The sequence below is a fragment of the Sander lucioperca genome, chromosome 11 (genome assembly GCF_008315115.2).
Source record: "Sander lucioperca isolate FBNREF2018 chromosome 11, SLUC_FBN_1.2, whole genome shotgun sequence".
Lineage (NCBI taxonomy): Eukaryota > Metazoa > Chordata > Actinopteri > Perciformes > Percidae > Sander > Sander lucioperca.
The window spans coordinates 25,107,566-25,124,202 of NC_050183.1; the positions used below are offsets into that span (position 1 = coordinate 25,107,566).

Genomic DNA, 16,637 nt, shown 5'->3' on the forward strand with positions numbered 1-16,637 from the left:
CATCATGACTTCGCGTAAACATACACGCCCACTTTCTTAAGCCAAGTTGCGTGTTATCTGTACGCATTTTGAGCTATCCGTATAAAACATAACATATCCTGTAAAACTACAACCTGTCATTATTACATCTTCAAACCCCCCAAACTTCCCAACTAATGACTTCACAACAGACCCAAGTTAACCTGTTAGAATTATTTGCTCCAATCCACAACACATTACATCAATCATTTATGTCAGTTCAGGTTATTTCTGCTTCAAGTCCAAACAACAGGAAGGGTTAAAGACACGGAAAATATACCGTGTAAAACCATTAGTATCACACTTGTGTTCACACTAATCTCTCATTTAACAACCACAGTCAATTACATTTCGCAGTTTATTATGTGTGCTATACTGTACATGTTGGAGGGATTAGTTAAGTACACCAGCTGCTCTGAACCTTTTTGTGTTACATATGTTATTTAAAGCTCTTTAGGAATTCCCATGTAGCAATGGACTCTGAGGCTCAATTGTGTGGGAGAGAAACCAAGCTGGGTAAATTATTATTTACTACAAACACGCTGTCCCTCTCCCAAGACCTAAAATAGCACAGATTAAGCACTTGGGTCAAATAGATATATAGATAGATAGATAGATAGATAGATAGACTTTTATTGATCCCAAATTGGGAAATTTCAGTTCTACTGCAGCAAAATATCAGACACACCACACACATACAGAATATACAAGAAATAATAAATAAAAAATAGGATAGAATACAAGAACAAATATTCAAAAAATAAAGATGAAAAAAATACAAAGGAAAGAATGTACAAATGTATATACAAGTTGGGAATAAAAATGTACAACTACTTAAATAGTTTTTATAAAGATGTAAGGAAAACCTACATTTGTGCAAGTGAGTCTTATCTAACGCTCAGTGATAAAGTCTTAAAAAGTTGTATTGCCTGTGGTAGGAATGATTTCTTGTAGCAGTCAGTGCGACACCGAAGCTGTCGGAGCCTCTTAGAGAAAGTGCTCCTAAAGTCATGCACCCTGAGGTACATGCTACGCCCTGCTATGGCCTGCAGTGCCCTGCTACGCCATGAACTACTACAACTACTATTTGTAGTCATAGTTCCATTATCTTTATTGTTACTATAATTGCCACTGTTCATCATAACCCAACCGGCACCGCCAGACACCGCCCACCCAGAGCCTGGGTCTGTCCCAGGTTTCTGCTTCTGTTGCACTAAATGCATGCTCTTGGGGGAATTACTGGAATTGTTGGGTCTTTGGAAATGATAGTGTGGTCTAGACCTACTCTATCTGTAAAGTGTCTTAAGATAGCTCCTGTTATGATTTGATACTATAAATAAATTGAATTAATTTGAATTACAGTAACATGAGGGTACAGAAGTTAGTATTATCAGCCAAAAGAATGCGTCAGTAAAATTGATATAAAAAGAATGACGCAGACCATATAGTAAAATCTAATGTGGTCTATTACGTGTAATTAAGTTAAAAAATAATTAGTAAGTGCTGCAAACTAGTCCAACTCATTTAAACTGTTGTTCGGCAGCAATCTGTTGCTGCACTGCTCACATCATCTGCTGTGATGTCGATTAGGCTGTGATTAAATATTATATACTGTAAGATTTCTCATAATTCACATTGGAGACACTGATACCTCACTTTTATAACCACGTAAATATCACCCACTGGAGATGATAAAAGACCATCATTAATTACTACGTTGTTCATTCATTTCATAATCTCATGTGCTTTCCAGAGCACAATTAGTCAGTGGAGGATGCAGTCATACCCGCGCTGTGTAACATCACGCTTTCATGTTTCATCTGGTCTGATGTGCATGCTGCCAAAGTTCTGCAGCTAACTACAACACGAACCCAGCATTAGGGCGTACGTTTGGTGTCAAAGACTTGCTTCTGCACAGAGCATAACATGATCAAATTAATAATGCCAAGCTCCCATGTCATGTCTCTATTCACACTGTCCAAAAGGGGAGTTTAAACACAAACTGCTTGTCTGTGAACATGTTAATAACAGCCTGGTGGATCTCTGGGATGATGAAAGCTTAAAGTGGTGTGACGGCTGCCGTGTTGGTTTAAAAGTTGGTCTAATTAGTGAGGTTTTGTTTCTATGTTTGTTCATGTAGTTTAGTGATTTAGCTCTTCTTTTAGAGAGTCCTTGTCACTGCCCGATGTGAGTCGAGTGCAGATGTGAGTTGCGCATGCGTCACTTTGCGACAAGTAGCCTACAAGAACCTGCTAACGAGCGACTTCTGTAATGTCAATACAATAAAAATGGACCTACATAACGAAGTTGGTTCACTGCTGTCTACGAGTTAGCAATCAAACACAACAAAGGCTGTCCCTTGAATGGCGTTTTGAGCTAACGTTAGCAATCAAACAATCATAGATAGCTACAATATTTTTGAAATGATTTCCATCTTCTGTTATTGTTTGTAATGAGAAAAGTTTATTATTTTATGGATTTCACAAATTTCAGTATGTCACGTTACCTTACCAAAACATTTACTTTTACTAAAAGACCCTGTTTTATATTGCTTCCCTTTCCCCTCACAAGCTGCGTTGTAGTCTGGATGGAAAACAACTCATTGGGCGGATAATCGCCAGAATATCCGTCGCCGCCGGATCTTCCGCCGGATGTCCCTCGCCTTGCAGAACTCAGTTGGTTTCGAGAAACATCAACAAACTTCGAGCTAGCAAGCTATTCGCTGAAAATGGCAAGTTTTTATTGTGCAAATAAGGCAACAAGGCAGGTCTGCTCGGTTCTTTCGGGGAATGATTGTAAAGTAAAGATTTACAAAGGATATGTTTACGGCATTTACGCTCTAACTGGAACGTTTTGGGACTAATTAGCAGTGATTGCATTGGACGAAGCAACGTTACACATGGCGATGCACTGGTAAGAGCCAATGAGGTTTAACCATGTATCCCGCTAATATAAATAGCTCACGTTACTGTATTGTGTGAACAGTTAACCTCATTTTATACTCTATGTGGCATTTTCCTTTCCAGGAGCAAATGTTCCACCAAAACACGTTCCTTCCCGAGTGTAAGTGTATTTTGCAGATACACCGTCACTGCTACCGGAGCTAAGTGTTGGCCAGGACGATTGTGATTGGCTTAAAGAAATGCTAACAACCCAGGCTGTTTATTTCTCCTATCCCAGAATGTATGTGTGGAGGGGCCATACCTTACTCCGCAGCGCTATGCAGATAGTTGTAAGAACTTTTTTCTCAGTAGATTTCTTTATATACAGTAGATACACAGCAGTCCCTGTAATGACTCAGTTCTCTCCTTTGGCCGCAGGTGATGTTCAACGTGATAGCAATAAAAAGACCCCACAAGTCACTGGAGACAACCCCTGTGGACTTTAATATTGGAATGGATTTTAAACTCCCAGTCACTAGCAAGTGACGCTACAGACTGTTTTGTAATAACATGCGTATTTGTGTAGAGATCTGTGTTTGTATGTGTATTTTTATCACTGTGAAATGTGCCCTTTATTTTGTATTTATCTTTCATATATGCAGGTATTACAAACTAAACAAAAAATTGTTGTTGTATTAATAGGTCAATGAAGAGCCATGTCGTAAGGCACAAAAAGAATAGGAATGACCAAGTGGCCTGCTGCAGTATGCCATATGTTCAGACACCGCCTACCAAGAGCCTGGGTCTGTCTGAGGTTTCTTCCTAAAGGGAGTTTTTCCTCACCACTGTCGCATTTACGCACTTATGCATGCTCTTGGGGGAATCACTGGAATTGTTGGGTCTTTGTAAATTATAGAGTGTGGTCTAGAACTACTCTATCTGTAAAGTGTCCTGAGATAACTCTTGTTATGATTTGATACTATAAATAAAATTGAATTGAATTGAATTGAATACGTTGCCAACAAAGCCAAAAGCAATGCATTCAGCAATGCATGCTAGCTTTTACACAATATAATTTCAATCTGCGACATCAGTCCTGTAGGGTTATTTACAGTAACATGTACCTGTGGTGTCTGATTACAAAGTGGGTTGGTTCACACTAGGGATGTCCTGATCAGGTTTTTTTGCCCTCGAGTCCGAGTCATTTGATTTTGAGTATCTACCGATACCGAGTCCCGATCCGATACTTCTATAATATATAAAAAAAGAATAAAGAAGAGCGAAAAAACAGATCCAGGATGTTCCTTATTTTTTATTTAATTCACCTTATTTTAACATTCAACAACTCTGTTAACAAACAGCACTTCTGTTACATATCTCACAGTTTGCTATGGCAATGTTGTTGTCATCAACTTTATAATACCTCCAGACCGCAGACATACTCGCGCTTTCCGCTTCAAGCTGCTTCCGTGTTCTACTTTGCCGGCATTTAACCAATAGTGTCTCTGTAACAAAGTGATGTCATGCCGCACGCGTTGCTGTTTCTGTGTGGAGTCAAAAGGGTCTAACTCTGTGCCACCGCATAACTATAGATGTGTTAAAAAATAATGAGAATATATATACATATATCCGAGTCCTGATTGGGAGGTAACGTCCGATTCCGATCGAGTCTGAAACCACGTGATCGGGCCCAATTTCCGATCATGTGATCGAATCTGGACATCCCTAGTTCACACTATGGTACATGACATGTGACAGCACAGACACAAATCAGCCAGGGGTGGACACTGACTGTGGTAAAAGTAAGAGCCAAAGAGAAACTGTAAATAAATGAATAACTACGAAATAAGTATGAGTGAATTGAAAGCTAGGATGCAGCATTATAATGCAGTGCTTTATATCCATTGTTAGATTTATAATGTAGTTAACTGTAAACGGAAAGAACTTCAGAAAAAAGGCCACATCCAGGATGTGACCAAGGGTACATCAACAGGTGGGCTGGGCCTGACAGTCAGCGTTCAACAATGCTTCAACATTAGACTTGAAATAGCCTTCGTCTACCAGGGGACAGTGACGACTTTAACATTCAGACAGGAAACGTGTGTCCCCTCTACATCTCTCTCTCTCTCTCTCTCCCCCTCTCTCTCTCTGGCTCCTGATAGGACCACATAGACAAGTGCTCCACTCAAGGTGACCCATTTAATGCTAGATGTGAAAGTCCTTTTTTCCTCTGCTGTCCCAGTTTCTGTTCACTGGGTGCAAAAATAACTGTTCCCTTCAAAGGTGGCGGATAGACTTTTTTTTTTTCTTCACTAAATAAATCTAGACGTTACTGACAGCCACTCAGCTTATTTAGGAGGAATAACATTTAAGCCGACTGCATTCTTTCTATTCTATTATCTGTGGGGAAAGCGCCATTGGTTACGCAACCTTAAATATGACGCTGAAGCAATGCTGAAATAAAAGTTAAGCTAAATGAAAAAAAGGAACATTTCTGATCAAGATACGACAAACAACAGATGACTGCAGAGCGGTGGTGACTCACTTGATGCTATATGACAGCTCCTAAAACAGTGATGGGCTTAATAGATCTGGTTAATTCACTAATTATTCCCATTTGGATCATTGTATTGTATCTTCATTAAACTCCAAGTCACAGGCAAAAGCAATGCAACATGGGATCTCACTTTTTTGTGAGTTTCCATAACTTTTTCTATTATAAAGTAGGTCAAGGTGCTATATAAATACTGTGAAAGTATCAAAATGCTAAATCCACAGAGAAGAACTGAATATTCAGAACCATATACTGCCTTTAAACGAGCTGTCAGGACTTCCGTCCAACTATACTACATATAGGTAGAAAGTGCCGCTGTGCCGTTAGTCATTCTTTAGCTGCAGAGGTCCAGAGGTACGGTACAGAGATGCCGAGAGCGGAGATGCAGACTCTAAGACTCTAAAGCGCTTTTTCAGGAGGGGGGGCGCTAAAACATTTCAGACAGAGGGTGAATACAGGTATATTCAGACAGAGAAAAATTATTTGAGAATTTTTTTTTTTTTTACATTAAAGCATGTCAACATGTTCTAGGAGAAACCCAAAATACAACTATGAACCTGGAAATGAGCATAATATGGGACCTTTAAGGAATCCTTTCCAGCAGATAATAGATTTCTGACACAGCATTAAAGAGTAAATCATCCAAGAATCACAAAGAGCAGAGTTAAAGATTTTTTTTTGCAAATGCTTGGGGGGTGTGGTCTAGACCTACTCTAGCTGTAAAGTGTCCTGAGATAACTGCTGTTGTTATTTGACACTATAAATAAACTTGAATTGAATTGAATCAGGACCAAGACTTGACTTGTGTTTACTACAGCTGGCATTAGCAACCGGAAGTTAAGGCAGAAATTGACCAAACAATAGACAGTTTTCTGTTGCTCTATTAAGCATTATTAAATGTGGATTAACTATTAAAAGACCATTTCCATGGATTTTGTTTAACTGTTATTTGACAGGTCACAGTCAGAGAGAGGGAGTTATTTTGGTGATTAACTTACTCTCAATACAAGACAGAGAGCAGATTGATAGATAGTCACCCCACAAAAGTACAAATGTAATTAAAATTTTATATGTGTGCACTATCATCGTAATAATTAGTAGCAGAAGCACCCGGAGTACCAGGCTAGCTGGCACATAAATCATGTGCTTAGAGCTGAGAGCAATACACCATTAGTGCCTGTTGATCTTGTTATAAAAATATTGTAAAACACCAATAGGATGGTGTTTGGTGGGTAAACAGGACATTATATATGGTTTTTATATCATTCCAGAAAACATACTGCTCCACTGCTGAACATGTTCACTGAGAATGGCTCTGTGTTGGCATCTGTCTTTAGCCCCCGGGGGTTTTATAACCCAAACCATGCCAGGAAAATTCAACCCCATGCCATACTGGAGCTGCCAGAAAGCCTTCACCATAAGAAGCAAGCATGTCGACTCCTCTTGGCATGTGCCACGTATGTTCTTACTCGCTTACTCACTCACTAATAACAGGATGACTCACGTGATCACGTGCTGCTTTCTGCTGCTCAGGAGAACACTTGCTGTGTTCGTTGATCTCCACGCACCAAATTGCTTGTTTAACAAGTTTAAAACCGGGATTCATTTTGCTTTGCACAGTTTGAAATATTCTCCGCAAAGTTGCAGTTAATGCAAGCGCTGACCTATTATATGAGGGAAATTGATTTGCTTGTTTACTTAGCTGTCTGTTTCTTCTCGCATGTCGACTAATACATGGGCATCCCTGTCAAGATGTATTTTTATCTACACCAACTCAAGCTGACGTCTTTCTCTTAGAGTTTCATGCCTACATCACATCAGCTTCTGTTCTTAGAACATTTGGCAGTCAGCAGTCATTCTCTTCCTGTTCCAATCAGCTGAACTTGTACGTTGTATTACAGTAAATACGTACGATTGCATTGCCTCAGTTTTTAAACATACAGATGTTCAATGTATAAAACTCCTAATTCACTTAATTCTTAGCTTTAAACACAAAATGCTAAGCACATAGGAAGTGCTGAACCTTAAATCGCATGCTCAGTTTTTCAGAGCAGTCCCTTCATATTCGTCGTAGTAGTTAGAGTAAAAACACAAATTCATAATGAGAATTTTGCTTTGTACAATATGTAGGATATCACATCAACAAAAACACATGGCGTATATATGTTATGTGCGTATATGTTATATGTTTACCAAATCCATAGTAGTACCACATTGACCTGAATATGAGACAACCCCGATAATAGGACCCCCCCCCTTCAAGACTTATCTTTTTGAAAAAGACTTTATGAGGACCAGATTTTGTTTTAATAAAGAAAGTATTACTTTTTCAATCACATATTCATACCCTCCGGTCAATCTCACGGAAGCGGCTGGTTTGGGTACCACAGTATGCTGTCGGCATTTGCAAGACGGTCTTTTTAGACTCGCCATCTCCATACATTACTTTCTGTGACACCATATTGTTTCTTTGCTGCTTCTTACTCTGCTGTGTTTATCACCATCATCCTAAAGTTAGCATCAAAACTTCTTCTCATTTGCTTGCTAACTTGCCCTACTTTTGAGCCTCTCACCGTGTCTCTGCATCTTTTAGGCCCCCTGAGTTTTGATTGATGCCTCCAGTCATGAGGTGTTTAAAAGTCTACATACCCGAATATAGGACGACCTCACTTTTTCAGATTAATAGGGGAAAAAAACTTGTCTTGTATTCGAGTCAATATGGTAGTTAGTGTACAGTCAGTACTTATTTTTTCTTTTGATATGAAAAAGAGCCATCTTTTCTGATTTTTTGACATAGAAGATCATACACACCTGCTCTACAATCTCCTTCCAATATATCTTCATGTAGCAGTCATCATATACTAATATGAAACACTGATTTTATTGGTGATTAAGGGCAACAATTGTCCTTTCATGTTATCCTGAAGACATATCAATCTGTTACTTTTCTTCTGTGCGGGCATATACTTTTTCAATGATGCAAACTACTTACACAATTGTAGACCAATTTCACTTATACTTGTCTGACTCCGGATGATATCCAATCATTATGTAGCCAGACCACCTCCACAGCCAGGGCCAGGGCCTTTCATAAAGAAGCTTCATTTTATAAATATCTTACAATTGATGAAAACAAATTAATTAAATACTTCAAATCTTCCAAACTGAATCATTTAAGAGCATGACTGAGGAGACGGAGCCCTGATGCTGTCAATGTTTTACCACTCTGGAGTCAGAGTGGTTGGGGAAAGCAGTTCATGGGATGAGAAGCACTTTGAGGGTGACGCTGTGTGTAGTGAGCATTCCTAAGAGGTGTTCCACGCTTAAATAAATACCCACCACAGCTATGTTTACCCTCTCACTCACGTTTGCCATACCGCCAAAGGCTAAACAACTGCCAATGGCCATGTGCATGACTTATCCAGGATTTAGATTAGCTGCTGAGAGAAGCCTTTGTATTTGACTTACTTCAGAGGAAAGTTTCAATTTAGGAACAAAGTGTTTCATTCGTAAATCCACAGTCCCAGAGTGTGGTGGGAGGATTTAGACCACTAGTCTACTGGTTAAACTAGTGATAGTGTGGTGGGAGGATTTAGACCACTAGTCTACTGGTTAAACTAGTGATAGTGTGGTGGGGGGATTTACAACACTAGTCTACTGGTTAAACTAGTGATAGTGTGGTGGGAGGATTTAGACCACTAGTCTACTGGTTAAACTAGTGATAGTGTGGTGGGGGGATTTAGACCACTAGTCTACTGGTTAAACTAGTGATAGTGTGGTGGGAGGATTTAGACCACTAGTCTACTGGTTAAACTAGTGATAGTGTGGTGGGAGGATTTAGACCACTAGTCTACTGGTTAAACTAGTGATAGTGTGGTGGGGGGATTTAGACCACTAGTCTACTGGTTAAACTAGTGATAGTGCTGTGGGGGGATTTAGACCACTAGTCTACTGGTTAAACTAGTGATAGTGTAGTGGGAGGATTTAGACCACTAGTCTACTGGTTAAACTAGTGATAGTGTGGTGGGGGGATTTAGACCACTAGTCTACTGGTTAAACTAGTGATAGTGTGGTGGGAGGATTTAGACCACTAGTCTACTGGTTAAACTAGTGATAGTGCTGTGGGGGGATTTACAACACTAGTCTACTGGTTAAACTAGTGATAGTGTGCCACACATTCAAGGACATCTAAATTTACCACTTCCACTGTCTTTTAAAAAAATTATTATTTCAATGAATTCTACGGTATAATTTTGCTGCTGTGTAAAGCAAAGAGGCAAGATGATAAAGTATCATTTCATCAAGGTTCAGCTAAGTTTAGCTCTGTGACACAAAACAGCCCAGTCTCATAAAACACAAACTCCTGCTCAAACGAAGTGTATATACAATACTCTTTTATGTCATAATAGTCTGTTTCCTTTCAATTTGCTCTATTACTATAACATGTGAAGAAACTGTGCATACATTTCCAGTTTTAGTGTGCAAACGTTTTGCTGGTTCTACTGAGAGTCATATGTACTGTAGGTTAGTGTGCTCTGTAATCTACCATGAGTAAACATTTGCCTTTTAACATGTCAATGAACTCGAGAGCAAACTGGAGCAAGCACCACTCTCAGTGCTGATATTCCCAGTTTCGTCAACACAATGACTTCACAAAGGAAACGCTAGCACCACGTTGCCTATAGCTTACAGCATAACAGCGACATAGATGATTTAGAATTTTCAGAATGAAAAACACCAGCACTATTAGTGACCAAAGAAAGAGTGCTCTGTAAGATTCCACTGAAATAAAAAAATGCTATTTTGAGCAATTATATTGATAATGAATTACAGGTAGAGTTCATAAAGTTATTTTTAATTATACAACAATAGTGCTAGCAGTTACACAAACCATTCCACCATTTAATCTCACTTTTACAGTTCATCAGGAGTGATCACATTCTCTTTTTTTGGTCTACCAAAGACAGTCACAAATTAAGAACATAGCGTTCAACAAGACTAAGAGTCTGAAACTATGCTAGCAGCAATGCAAGCATGCTGACATTTAAAGGAATAATGTTTATGCAAATCATCAGTGTTAGCAAAGACCAAAGTATTGGACAAACTGAAATTTTGACCTGACGCTGGCGCTGTATGGACACTCAGGGCATGACCAAAGTGTATACATCTCATCCTAAGAGGGACATGAATGTGTGTACTAAATTTCATGGCAATCCATCCAACAGTTGTTGAGATATTTCAGTCCGGATTAAAGTGATGGACCGATCAACAGAAACAACATTGCCATGCCTAGCGTCGCTCCCTTAGCATGGCTAAAAGTCAATGGATTTAAATTTGCGAGATCTGTTTTAGCTTGAACTTTATATTTTAAAAACAGTTGCATATTGACTTTACTAATATCCTCACTGAGGCTCCACGAGTATGAGGAAGATAAGTCTCAAAAGCCTCTTACAGTAATTAGTAAACAACAAATTAGCATAATTCATAGGGTTTTATCAAGCACCAACAGACGAGAGAAAAAGACCTGGAGCATCCATGTGGCTCAGCTGGCAAAAAGTGCATGTAGCTGCAGCATCGCTGAATCTAGTTTCCCCCTAATTTCCTCTCATCACACTACAATAAAACACTGTATTCCCATTACAGAGTGGGTAGAAAAAAGAATTAGAAAACCCAAACATGTTCTTTTGGTGATCCATTTACATGGGCAGGAAATTAATAAAAGATGAGCCAAAACTACAAGACAAAAGCTTCTCTGTGTCCCAGTGTGCTCAACACTTTTTGTCATTGCAGCATGTTGCAGTTTTAGTCTGGGTGCTCTCAAAAAGCTCTGGCAAAATTTGGCAAGATTGCACAAGACTGAGTAAGACAGAGCTGAAAAACATTAGTTAGCTGGCAAATCACAAAATCTGTGTCCCTTTACCAGGTAACAACAATAACTGGATTTTAACACAGGGCTGCAACATCACGCGTGATATCTAAGATCAGCTTCTTGACTACAGTCATTTAGTCTGTATTCGGACACTTACCAAAGGTCCCATATTGCAAAAAGTCTTTTTTGATTATAAAGTAGGTCAAGGTGCTATATAAATACTATCAAAACGCTCAATTTCCTTTTTTGTGGAGAGGGGCTTAAAGAGACAGGCCCTGAATGGAGCATTTCAGACAGAGGGGGAATACAGGTATATTCTGACAGACAGTATGAGGTAAACAATGTGTTTTTTGAACATTAAAGCATGCAAACATGTTATGGTAGAAACCCAAAATACAAGTATGAACCTTAAAATGAGCATAATATGGGATCCTTAAACTCGCTCCTTAAAAACACTCTGGCTTCTAAAAGTAAATCATCATTAACGACCTGCCATAAAGAGATCTCAAATACACTTCTTTTCAACATGCAATCCTCATAAATACCATTGCCATGCCAGTGTCGTTATGATGTCATTGACAAGAAAGCACAGTCTTATTCACATCCAGGTATTGTATTGTCAAAGAATACTCATGCTAAAACAAATGTTTAGCTTGTAAGTGCATCATCTACATGCACTCATCTTATAAGACCATATAGGAACTACATTGACAATGAAAAGATTACACCTAAAATCTCCAAATAATGTAATCAAAAACCTTTATACACATGTCCCACTAAGCCCGGCCAGCTGACTCTTAAATATGTGTTCAGATGTTGTGAAGCATATGTGGGGGGTAGGCACATCCAGCAGCTTCTTAAATAGATTCAGATTAGTATGTGGAAATTGATGAATGCATACATGTATTTCCATCCTTTCTATATTTGTCCCCAGATCTTTCTCGGATCTAATTATTCCTGTTAAATACATGCACTGTATAAACCAAATTTGAGGGGCGTGTCACTGGTGAAATAAGTATGTTGTGTAAGCACAAGCAGCTGCGACTCAGCAGCAGTTGTTACACAAATACAGCCATTTTCTGTGGCCAGTGCACTTCCCTGCCCATACTCACAGCACCATCAAACCCTTGGAAAGCGTACGTGTTATTCTACTTTGTAAGTGTCTGTGTGTGTGTGTGTGTTCGTCTGTGTGCCCACGTCCGAGTGTGTGTGTATGCGCACATCATTATGCAGTATAGATCTGCGAGTTAGCCCTTGAAAAAACCTGTCTGTTCATTCACACTAAAAATACAATATTTTCCAGATGGCACTGGTCCATATTGATCTGCAGCCAGAAAACTCATTTAATTCAGCCTGTGCTTTCACACGTCAAGCAATGAAGTTCCCAACAGATATTCTATCAAAACAGCATATATTAGGTATATGACTAAATGTGGTTTACTAGCATTATCACATGGAATGGATACAGTATGTTGTATTGGGAGCTCCATTCCCCCGGTTTCATCTGTGACTGGTCTGTTTGGGTTTACACTGGACTTTCAGGCATGTTCCCCAGATACTTGCCATAAAGAATGAACCATCTTGGTTTTCTATGTAGACTGGATGGATAGGAATTATTTCAGACTTTATCTGTTTTGTGCTGTCCTGCGGGAGCAATCTTGGTTGGTCTCCTTACTCTTTCAGGAATACTGTAAAAGTAACCCTTAACAAATGGTTTAACTCTCGATATTGGTGTTGTTTTTTCATGTTTGTTGTACTTTATTACCCTCAGTGACCTCACTGTTCTATTCTGTTTCTGTGTGCTTTACCCTCAAACTTCTAAATAAAGTTAAAAAAAAAACAAACCTGCATATATTATGGAATTTCCAACACACCCGAGGGCCACAGAAAGCACAATGTCAGACTTCTAGATTGTTGTTCCTTGGTTAAATGCCAGAGAAATAATGAACGTGTAATGAGCAAATTAAGTAGAAATTAGCTTTATAAACTAATGTCAAATCACGTGATGAAAGCACAGCTAGGAAATACTCTTTTTAAATGTTTTGTTTTTAAACTGCAGCACATGGTACTACAGTACATTGCAGACAGTAACCCAGTCAACCACCAATCTTCTGAGATCAAGAATGCTTATCGTTGACCTGTTACACGCCTTGTTTAATGCGCTTTCATGTAAATCCTAAAAATATCTGGCTCTTCAGCTGTTAAATGATGCACGTTGTTCACCAGCTAGCTGCTGTTTAGTGCTCGACAGAGCGCACAGTGGTTTTATCAGAGCATTCGCTGAAAACAGGGTTCATAAGACTAAATGATGAACTGCTGAACTGCAAATGATGAACTGCAAAATTGGGCCTCCATACATGTTTACAGTGTGCTCAAATATTGCTCAACTGCATATGAAGATGCTTACATCAACTGATATCGTAAAAAATCCAGGCAACTGATCAACAAACAAAGCCACTACAACCTAATTGACCATTCCTTCTTTTAGTCCTATGCATCAGCAGCACAAACACACAACGGCAGGGGTAAGCAACCTGTGGCTCTGGAGCCACATGCAACTCTTTAGCTCCTCTCCAGTGGCTCCCTGTTAGCCTGACAAGCCAGACCCACATCCAGATGTTGGGTCTGGGAACACATCATTGGCAGGGCTTAATCCGAGGGGCGGGATAAACAGTTGCCTTTCAAATTCCCTCTGCACGCAGTAGGATAGCTCTACAACCAATCAGAGCAATGCTAGTTGATAGATTCAACTTTTGCCGTATCTGGTCAGCAAAACTCCTTTTGTAAGAATGACTTCAGTGCCGTTCTTTGTTCTTTTCTCAAAAAAAGTTTAACTCCAAGTCTTCCAGAGTTGCGGCCAAAGCCGATTCCAAAGACCACTGTTCACCAGCAGCAGCAGCCATCTTCTTTGTTTTCAAGTAGCAGGGAATTTATGCGGAACCGTTGCAACTCTGCCGTCATTATGTTAAGCCCGCCCACCGACTCTATACACAATGTGATTGGCCTGACTAGAGTTTGGTTTTTCCAGCTCACAAGCCAACGGAGAGTTGCTAGACGACCCTGGCTGCAAATTACATTTGCTGCCGCTAGGGTGCGATTTCTAGGCTAGCTCCCTGTGGCTTTGACAGAAAGTTATATGAAAATGAATAATGGTTATTTTTAAACATTTTAGTTTTTATTTATCATTGCTGTAAGCCTGAAGTTATTTGTACATTCTCCATTTTGGCTACATAACATTTCAGTCAACTTAAATGTGTGTCATAGCCTTGGTAGGCCACGGCCCAGCGCCTTCTCCTGTAAACTTTGCTGAACCTCAACAGCGGTCTTGAGCTTTCATAGACTAGCTATGGATTACAAATCCAAAAAAAGTGATATTGAAAGAAATTTCAAGAACAAATACACTGCATATGCTGAAAAGTATCTGGCTGGGCATGAGAGAACGATTTCAGAACTGCTGCAGAAAACAGAACAGAGCAAATGTACTGTAAATTGATCAAATGGTCAAATGACAGGGTAACATCAAACCATATTAATGAATGCTCATTTAGACCTAGTAGTAATGTGGATATGCTCATTTAGACTTAATAGACTGTGCTACTGTGTTATTATAAGACAAAAAAATACTATCTGTTCAGACATTGAACAAGAGTGATAAATATTATGGTGATGATGATGATGTATTTTCGCACAAATAAAGAGTGTTACAGACAAGGCAACTGTTGCGTCTGTTGTGCAGACCTGAGTGAGGTCTATTGGTGCGAGTTTTGTTGTATAAAACCAACACAGCTGCCTATGCCTGGGATCAATCAGTCTGAATTATAAAGCCCAGTAATTATAGGCTGTGATTCTGGTCTTACAGCAAGGCCTTTCTTCTTTTTCCTCACGTCTGAGTGCTGGCTCAACATCAGGACTGATGCGGTTGTCTTTTACAGTTCTCCTACTTGAGCAAACGTGTTCTAATTAGATTTAGATTTCTTTATTTTAAGATTTTTTGGGGGCATTTCGGCCTTTAATGGAAAGAACAGATAGATATGAAAGGGGAGAGAGAGGTGGAAGACATGCAGGAAATCTTCTCAGGTCGGACTCGAACCCTGGACCTTCTGCATCGAGGCATACACCGCTATATATATGTGTGCCTGCTATACCAACTGAGCTAACCCGGCCACAGATTTCTTTATTTTAAAAAGGGACTACGCACATTAATCAACATGAGTACAGAGTCCAACATGTACATGTGCCAGATATAGCCATAAAGGCTCATTTTCATCTGCTGTCCCTAGCAGGTTAATGGCTTCAAACAATAGATACGCTACAACAATACAACAAATACACATAAAACAAGAAATACATAGGCATAGACAAGTAAAATGACACAACCACTATTCCAGATTATGACAACTGGCAAGTTGATGGCATGAGAAAAACATAACACAAGTATCATACACAGTAGACACAGGTAAAAGTGCATAGACACACATTAGAATGCATCAACAACACATTGTAAGCACACACAGAGACACTACTGTTGGATTAGAAACCTGGCTAATGGATACACTGAGTAAGGTCATTGCTGTAATAAACACTGCAATGAAGGCAGATGCACTGCAATTGCAGAACAAGAAAAACATCAAGGATCTCGATGAGGAAGGCTCTGAAAGTGTTTTTTCCAGCAAATCTCTGTCAGTAGGAGTTAGTTTGTCTCTCTTATTCGTGCTAGATTGCTGTCATTTCCTGGCACAGCCTCTTCTTTAAATGGACTGAGATGACAGGGCTATTACTGCAATGCGGGTCGTCAACTTTTCACAGTCCTGCTGTTTGTTGTTGTTGTTTTGGTTTCCTGTTTCTTTTGCTAAAAAATCAACTGCTTCAGGACAACCATTCCGAGTCCCTTTTACATGAATGAAAACAAATGAAGTGGCAGAGTAGTGGAAGAATTTAGGTTGACAAATGTGCTAAAGCAGATCTTTCTCACTGATGAAGCTGAGCAGAGACAAAAGGACTATAGCTAATTATCCAGCAATCCATGGGAGCCACTTAAGGCATCACAGTAATTCTACACAAGACCAATAAACTAAAGTGATGTGACCTCTGGTGCATGAAGACCACTAGCTTCTGACAAACTTCCTTTAAAAAAACACAAGGTTGTATTATTCTCTGGCCTTCTGCAGACCTTTCATTACCTCCAACAGGCATAAACCTAATGTCAACGAGCCTTTTTGAAATAAACACACAGGACACTGCCACCATTATCCTTAAAGGATAAGGCTGGTGATAGTCTATATATTTGTTATTGTCAACAAATCCCATAAAAGAG

General features: G+C 39.4%; 1 protein-coding gene across 7 annotated transcripts in view; it reads right to left on the minus strand.

The window, feature by feature from the left end:
* LOC116058702 (cyclin-dependent kinase-like 5) overlaps positions 1-16,637 on the minus strand; it is a 39,715-nt gene that overhangs the window by 16,249 nt on the left and 6,829 nt on the right. The window lies entirely within an intron of this gene.